At 48.7% G+C, this 8,021-nt stretch overlaps 1 protein-coding gene across 2 annotated transcripts in view; it reads left to right on the top strand.

The window, feature by feature from the left end:
- MAPK9 (mitogen-activated protein kinase 9) overlaps positions 1 to 1,779 on the top strand; it is a 35,125-nt gene extending 33,346 nt beyond the window's left edge. For both annotated transcript variants that reach the window (XR_010834903.1, XR_010834902.1), the window contains exon 13: positions 105 to 1,779. The gene's annotated coding sequence lies outside the window, so the exon portion shown is untranslated. The remainder of the gene's footprint in view (positions 1 to 104) is intronic.
- Positions 1,780 to 8,021: the final 6,242 nt, after the last annotated feature.

Below are 8,021 nucleotides of genomic sequence, written 5' to 3'. Positions count from 1 at the left end.
TTTATTCATACACCCTGTTTTTCGTGCACCTTCCCCATGTCTGGTATTACTTTCCTCATGAATTAAGGATCATCGATGGAAAACATTGTGTATTTTTTGCCCAGAGGCAGAGGAAGCACGCTGTTCCAGAGTCTCAGCTTGCATGGAGCTGGGATGTTTTGAAAAATTGTTTCTTATTTTGGACTGACTTCGGATGGAGCTTGTGATTCTCCGGGATGACCTCTCTGCGGAGTGCAGAGATGCTGCCATGTGTGGTTAAAATGTGACATGCCTGAAATAGTTCCTCCAGGCGAGCTGTGGGATGCAGCCTCCCTCGGTCCTGGTGCGGCGCCAGCCGCCTGTTCTGCGCATCGCGGCCGGGTCCTGAGAGAGAGAACAGCGTACCCCAGCTCGCCTTTTGCAGGACATCCTTTGTGCTGCGGACAGATGACCTGCGACTGCTCCAAAAAGGATGTCAGAGTGCCTGGGGACGTGCTTTGGGGTTACTGCCCAGATAAAAGCTCTTAGCTTCCTTTACTCAAAAGCTGATGATAATTGCACTCTGCTTTTGCAAGCCATGTTTATCAGCACTTTCTCCTCTTTAACTTAGTGGTAGAAACAAGCTCGGTTGCCAGCTTTGGGAAAAGAGGAAAAAAAAAGAGTTATCTGCATGCAGCTCATGGGGACCTCCTGACAGCCTCAGCTATCTGGGTGTCGAAATAGCCCTGTGCCACGCATGCAGCCAGGTGGTTCTCAATCTGCTGGACACGAGCGTGCACTGGAATGGTTGGAAAAGGTAAAAACCAGGACTGTGCTCGAGCCGCCTCGCTCTCAACAGGCCCCTCGTGCTGGGCTGGAGAAGACATCCTGAGGATGTACCAGCAGCCAGGAGAACCGCTGTCATCATCAGGATGGAGTCGGAGCTGTGTGTGTGATGTCAAGATGGATGGACGGATCTGAAGTTTAATAATTTTAGGCATTCTTTGGGATAATATTTTAATTCTGTTTGGTTGGTAATTATTACGTGTTGGCACTTAAACACCTATGCTGAACTTGAAAGATTTTATAGTTATTTCACAGCTAGATTTGCGCCATACATGTATATGAGCTGTTTGCTTGTACGCATTTATTCAGACTGAACTTCCACACCTGCTCTGTGATGTAATGGAAGAAACAGTTCTGGATTGGGCTCTTACACAACGATTTGTCTTGAGCTATGTTTGGAAACTGGAACTCAACAAGAATGCACTAATTGATTTTCTCATTAAATGGAGCTACTTGTAGTCAGCATGTTTTGCATCTAAAATTGACTTTAGTGCTATCTTAGTTTTCCATTAATGAATTGGATGTTTTGCTCTTGCTGTTATTTTTCAGCTTGGATTTCAATGACTGTAGAATTTTGAATCCTGTAATCTCATCTCTACTTTTATTTTTAACTTATCAGCTGTAAGAGGAAAACAAGTTTCCTGTTTTTTTTTTTTTTTTCCAAATCCCATTTGGTCTTTTTAACTCTGAACAAACTACTTCCTGTGCTGAATAAGATGTATAATTGGAAATAATAGAAAAGCTTTTCTCTGCACCTGCAAAAAAGAGACACAGCACAAATCTGCCTTGGCTCCGAGAAGCTCCAGGTGCTTACTGACTGCCCTGCTTCAGGTGTCTCAGTTTTCCAACTTTTGGCAGCGGTCCTGTATTGCTTGATATCAGTCTTTTTGTAAAGAGAAACAGAAACAAAATAATAAAAAGCAAATGTTCATAAATTGGTTTTAAAAGCTAATTAAACTTTAATACTTTGTTTGCCTTTTTGTGATCCTTGTTCTTGTGCAAAGGTGTTGCCCTGTCTTAGAAAGGCTAGGAAAAGACGCGCACCGCTGAGCTTTTCAAGCTTCGGGGCTCGTCAGAAATATTGCAAATTGCCCCACTTGCTTTTCATGTATAAATAAGGAGGTCTGCAGGAGATAGCATCACAGAAAGCGAGCGCGCTTGCCTTTGGGCCAGCTGGAAGCTGCTCGAAAAAAAGGGCTGGAGTCCTCTGCCTGCGTTTGGGTATTTTCCCTGGTGCAGGGCTGCAGCTGCCTGCGGTGCCACCGGCCCCAGCAGCGGGGCTCTGCCTGCGGCTGCGATCCCTTCCCCGTGGCTGACACCCCCTAAACGTAAGGGGCTCCTGCTGCCAGGGCGCAGGAATGGGTGGGAAAGTCAAAATGATTTATTTATTTTTGGGCCCAAGGAAAGCATTCAGCCTCTTACCCACTAGGTGTCACGATTGGGTCTGGATTGGTGCAGGAACCTGAAACCTGGCGAGGAAAAAAAAAAAAATCGCGATTTTTGTCAAGCTCGGTCGCCTTTTGTGACCAGCGTTTTGTGAAAGCGAGCCGGGAATCAATTTTCACAATTTAAGGGCAAAAAGGTGGGCGAGGGGGCCGTTCAAAACACGGCAGCTCCCGGCAGGAGAGGGCACTGTGTGCTTGGCCGTGCCACGCAGCCTGCCCTTGGGGTGAGGCTGTTTTTGGAGGGAGGGGGCAAAATCCCCTCTCCAACGGACCCCACAGACCAGAAAGTGGGGCTGGGGGGGGCTGCAGCCGGCTCCCCACAGGGGCCACCCCTGTCCCCGCGCTTCCATGAGCGGTGGGGAAAGGCTCGCGAGGAGAGGAGCTTGGGATCCCGAGCCCCCTGCTTTTTCTTGGTGGTTTGGAGCTAAAACGCGCGTGGCACGAGGTGCCGGCTTAAAGTGGGACAAGGGGTTGCTGGTGGAAAGAGTGGGACAAACCCAGGAGCGAATCTGGGTGAAGTTGGGTGTCAGCACTTGAAATGCTGCACTTGGTGACTGAAGCATCGCTTACCTCTTTGCTTTAGGTATAGGGTTTCCATTCAGGGGGGAAATGGGGTTTCATTTGAGACGCATGTTCAAATTAACGCCCTCGTCCTTCACTTCCCTCTGTACAGTAACTCCTATTGCAATATAATGGGGAAAAGCTGGCTGAAAGAAATCCTCCCAAATTGCTGTTCAGGATTTTGTTTTTAATCGTAGAGAGATTTGATGCAATTCCCCCCTTATTTATAATTTTAGCTCTGCGGATCTGAAAGGAAGGAGCTGAGATGTTTGGTCTGCACAGCGCTGAAGCCAAGCTGACCTCCTTGTGCCTGGAGGACGAGCCCTCGGCCACTCACCGGGACCGGCTTGTTCAGCTCGGTGTTTGGCCTTTGGGTTAACATCGTCAGGAGATGCTGATTTTCAGGCTGTTATTTTGCTTTAAGGATTTTTTTTTTCTCCCAGGTTCTTCCCGAGGCACGTTTCCATGTGGGACTTTTGTCTTTGCACAAGGACAAGGCTTTGTCTTTAAAATAGCAAAAAAAAAAAAAAAAAAAGTTGAGAGCTTCTGCAATCCCTCTGGAAATCAGTTTAACAAATGTCTGCTGCTCCACTTAAAGCGAGCTGTCGTGTTTAGCTGCATTTTGGATGGTGTCTATAAACACAGCAGCTGTCTGCATGCAAACGGGACTTTCCAGCAGTGCATAATATGAAAAGAATCTTATTACTAAAAAAAAAAAAAAAAAAAAAAAAGAAGGCAAGAAGGGCTCAATGAGCTCGGATAATGCCAGCTTCGTATCAGCTCCGACAGCAGTCTAGACATCTTGGAGAGTCATCAGATTAACGTGATGCACATTTGGCATCTTCAGCTCTACGTTTCTCAAGCAGAGCTAGGAAAAAGGAGCTTTGCTCCATCAGCAGGTACAGACCTCAGGGGCTCCCCGTTTCCTCCATCCCACTTCTTTCTTATTTCTTTTCCTCCTCAGATGTTTGTGTTTGGGCATCAGAGGCGACCTCTTCCATGAATCACAACTTCAGGCATGCCACAGTGACCCTCATTTAACGTCATTAACCTCATTGACAGCAACTGTAAGCAGCAGCCTCATTCCTAGCCTGGCAGATTTGGGGTCAGGTGCTCCCGAAATACCACGGCTGGTGCCCAGGGCTGTGTGACCGGGAGGGGAAATGCCCAGTGCTGGCTCCAGCAGCCTCGCATCGGATGGTGGTGGGAGGCAGGGACCAGGAGGAGCGCGGTTGCAGGAAGGCCGGGAAAACCTCTGCTCAGAACCTGGGGCTTCCTGCAAAGCCTTTGTAAGGGGGGATTCTCCTGGGGCGGGACCCTGGTTGCTTCCTTTTGGCCAAGCAGCCAGCTGCATTGCAGGGAGGCAGCACTGTAACGCATTACAAAAGTTGGCCCCAAACCTGATCCCTTGCTGTTTAGCAAGTTCTGTTACTTGCTTTCCAGTCCAGGGACCAAAGTGGGCTCTGTCCCTTGCTGTCTGGGGAGGTGATGGGGAGAGGCTCAGCAACCTTCCTGCACCGAGATGGTTCCCAGACAAGAAATACCAAAACACCATGGGAAAGGCTGTTCTTGTGATGTCCTCTGGCCCATCAAAGAGGAGAAAAATGTCAGGAATTTCCCAACAAAATCCTTAGTTGTTGGTTTTCTGGCTGAACTGTCCAGAGCTGGACAGGATGGAAAGGAATGAACTCTCATGGGTTTGCTGCCTTACCACAAGCTCCGAGGTCATCTGTTAAAGGGATTTTTTTTAAACCACATTCAAACAAAATCTATTTGGTGCTTCTATTTTTTTTTTTCTTTTTCTTCTGGTTCATGTCAACACGATCGTCTTGGGTAACGTGTGCGACTTGTGCGCCGCTGTGCTGCCTGCATGGTGCAGGATGGTGAAAGCTGCAAGAGCCGAGAGGCTGGCTTAGTGCAGCACTGCTTTGCCAGCATCCTGGGAGGACTGCAAAATCCTCCCATCCCAGGGAAAGATACAAAAGAAAGGGTGAAGAAAGGAGATTATTTTTCCCCACCCCTCTGCAATTTTACTTGCTCTGCCCTAACATTTAGGCTTTACCTGCATTTTGCCACCAACGCTGCACCCAGAATCTGCTGTGAATTGAAACCGATGGGTTTTATGCAACTGCCTTCAAATTTCCCTCACCGTTAACTTTGATTGCGCTGTGTCTGTCCATCCCCATGCAACACTGACCCTTAATTGATTTCTTAAGGAAACCCCTTCCCGAGAGGACCTCCCTTCCTGGCTCTGGTCGTGCTCCTGTGCTGCCTCGTGGCATCACCCAACAAGTTATTTTATCCAGGCAAAGCGAGCTCTGATACCAGTAAAGCCAGTGGAAGGAATAAACATATGCTCTTAATCCATCTGATTAGAGCCCCACAGGGTGCTCAGTTTGGTCCTGCACTTGGGCACGGTTTTGGGGAGAAAAAAGTGGAACCGTGCGTGAGGCTGGGAGCAGAGGGCTCAGCGGGGGCGCGGAGGGAGCCCAGCCCTGTGAGGCCTCGCACCAAATTGCCTTTCCCAAACATCACTTGGAGAGAGCGCTCGTAACGTTGAGTCATTACCATCCATTTGCATGTACGATAACAACAGGGGAAAAGATAAAAAATCAATGCAGGGATCAATAGAGAGCATCTTGCTCGATGTCTTCTGGCTGGGGCTTGTCATTAGTAGACACCGGAGGAGCGGGGCACTGTTAATTAGAGGAAGCATTTGTAATTCGGGCACTGGCAACTGGAAAAGGCCTCAGAGCTTTTGAACCAAGTTTTTGGAGGTGAATTTGTTTCACCTTTCTCTGTGGGACCCTGGGTCCCGAGGGAAGCGCATCCTTCCCACCTGTGAAGGAAAAGAGAGGTTTCTCAGCCTGGAGTTTGGAAGGGGTGAATTGCAAAAAAAAAAAAAAAAAAAAGCCAGGAGCAGCCCTGCTCAGTGTAACCCCTCTCTTAAATCTTTGGGCAGCTGCTCTCTGATCCCCAATCCCTCGTAGCCCTCCCAGCAGCGCTCCCAGCCTGGAATGGCACATAAATAAACCCGTTCTGCTGCGTGTGCAAGCAGCTGCTGCTGAGTTTGCAGGAGAGGGGCTCAGGGCAGGCAGAGCATCCCTGCGCTGGGGCAGGACCAGGCCGGGGGGGCTGAGCATCGCCCTTCGCTTCATTTCTGCAGGTTAAGTGACCGGCATCAGGCCTCCAGCAGAAGCCTTGCTGTCCCCGTGATGTCCCCTGACAAAAAAAAAAAAATAATAATAAAAAAATTCAAACAGCCTTCTGCTCAGCCGTGGCCTCCCAGCTCTGAATAATGCATGAGCTGCAAATTCTGTGGGTGCTGCTCTGCACATGGCATAGCAGCACTGGGTGCTGGCTCCCCCCAGGGCATGGGGAACAGCTCTTCAGCATTTGGGGGAAGTTATAATAAATATTAGAAGTGTGAGAGTGTGCTCCATCCTGCCTGGGCTAGCTGGGCTGTGAGTCTGGCTCTTGGCAGTGCGCTTGCTTTGTTGTCTGCGGTTGTGTATTTGCTTTAATTAATAAACACAGACTGAAACCACATTTGAGATGCTTAGTTTCTCCTTTGCATCATGATTTAGTTGATCCCAGGCAGCCACTATTGGGTGGCTCTGTATTTTAGTGTTTTTTTCTTCTTACTCATTATTACTACTGTGATACCATTTACAGGCCCCAGGGAGGATGGGGGAAAAAATCACTTTAAAAACAGCAATTATTCTTAGTAAAATATTCTAAATAATTCATTGCTTATTGGCTGCAGTGTTCTATTAAATGCCTTTTAGCTACTACTTGTATAAACCCTTACAGCCCTGGTTCAAAGCCAAGCTCAGGTTAATGACACAGTGATGTCTGTGCGGGGTGGGAGGGAGCTGGGGAATCGGCGTCGTGCCAGGGTGCCCGTTCGTGGTCCTGCACTGGTTTCGGCTCCATTTGCTCCCAGTTTTTCCCTTTTGCCCCAAGTGTTTCAGTGCCCTGGGCCAGGCCACAGGAGCCTTCGCTGCGGAGCAGCAGCTCCCAGTGCCGCTGGGCAGAGCTGGGACCCGGGGGAGCTGCATCCTCCAACATCACTTCTGGGGCAGCTGGAATTAAGGGTCTGAAAGATGCTGAATAACAAAGGAGATCTGTTGGAGTACTTTTTTTACCCTGTAAATAACGCAGGCTTTTCTGAAATTCAAAATTTCTATTTATACCTCTTTTAAAGTTGCTTCTGGTTATTAGCAGGAATTAGCACCTCTTTGCAGAGATGACCCCAAACACCTGGGTACAAAGCCAGAGGTATGGCACGGCTCCATGGCTGCTGGGGACACCCCAGTTTAAGGGCTGCCTTCCCTACCGATCCAAGCCGAGCTGTTGCAGTTCGTAGGGCGGTTTACGTTTCCGGAGGAAATGGCCGGCAGAACCAAGTAAACATTTTTCAGTTTCATTCTCATTTACAAGACGAACATTGCGGAGAGTTTCAGCAGTCGCTGTGCCATTTATTTTGTAATTTCAGGTGTAAAATAAGTCAAACGATGACTTAAAACACGGAACTGTTTGCTGAGATGATACAGCTTCGTTTCCAAGAAGCAGCATTGTGTTGCTGGACCTGAGCAATGCCCATCTCAGCCACACCCCAGCTCAGCGGGGTCTCTCCCTCCGGGCTCCGTGGGTGATGAGGATTTTCAGGACCAGGGCCTCGGTGCCGGTCGGAAACCAGTGGACGTGGCACGAGGTGTTTTCCCCTGAAAGTCTCCAAGTATTTCATGAAGAGTGACCTTCACTGTATCTCTTTGGAGGTGGGCAAATAGCAATAGACTAATTTTACAGATGACTGCACAGCGTGGAGCGTTCAAATGGCGTCCCCAAGGTCAGGGCAGACGGCGGAGGGAAGGGAGCAGGGCCCCGGCGGCTCCAGCACACCCCGAGCAGCAGCGCTCGGTGCCGTGGGATTGAAATGGATCTCAATTTCATACACGGCAAATGCCAGGCTATAAACTGGTTTGGGGAACAAATCTTTTATCTGGCTGTTTTTAAAGGAGTTTTTCAATTTAAAATTGCGCTCAGCAGAAATCGGGCTCTTGGAAATGGGAAAATAAGCTGTCCTGAATGACAGCTACGAGGGAACAGGCGAGTTAGGGGATTAATTTGTTTGATTAAATCTTTAAAGAGTTTACTCGCAGAGTGCAGACAGGCCTGCACATCAGTGCAGGCGCAGCAGTGGGCAAA

Source organism: Anser cygnoides, chromosome 14, assembly GCF_040182565.1.
Source record: "Anser cygnoides isolate HZ-2024a breed goose chromosome 14, Taihu_goose_T2T_genome, whole genome shotgun sequence".
Classification (NCBI taxonomy): domain Eukaryota; kingdom Metazoa; phylum Chordata; class Aves; order Anseriformes; family Anatidae; genus Anser; species Anser cygnoides.
Note: the sequence above shows the minus strand (reverse complement) of the source record. Positions and strands in the feature narration are given on the sequence as shown.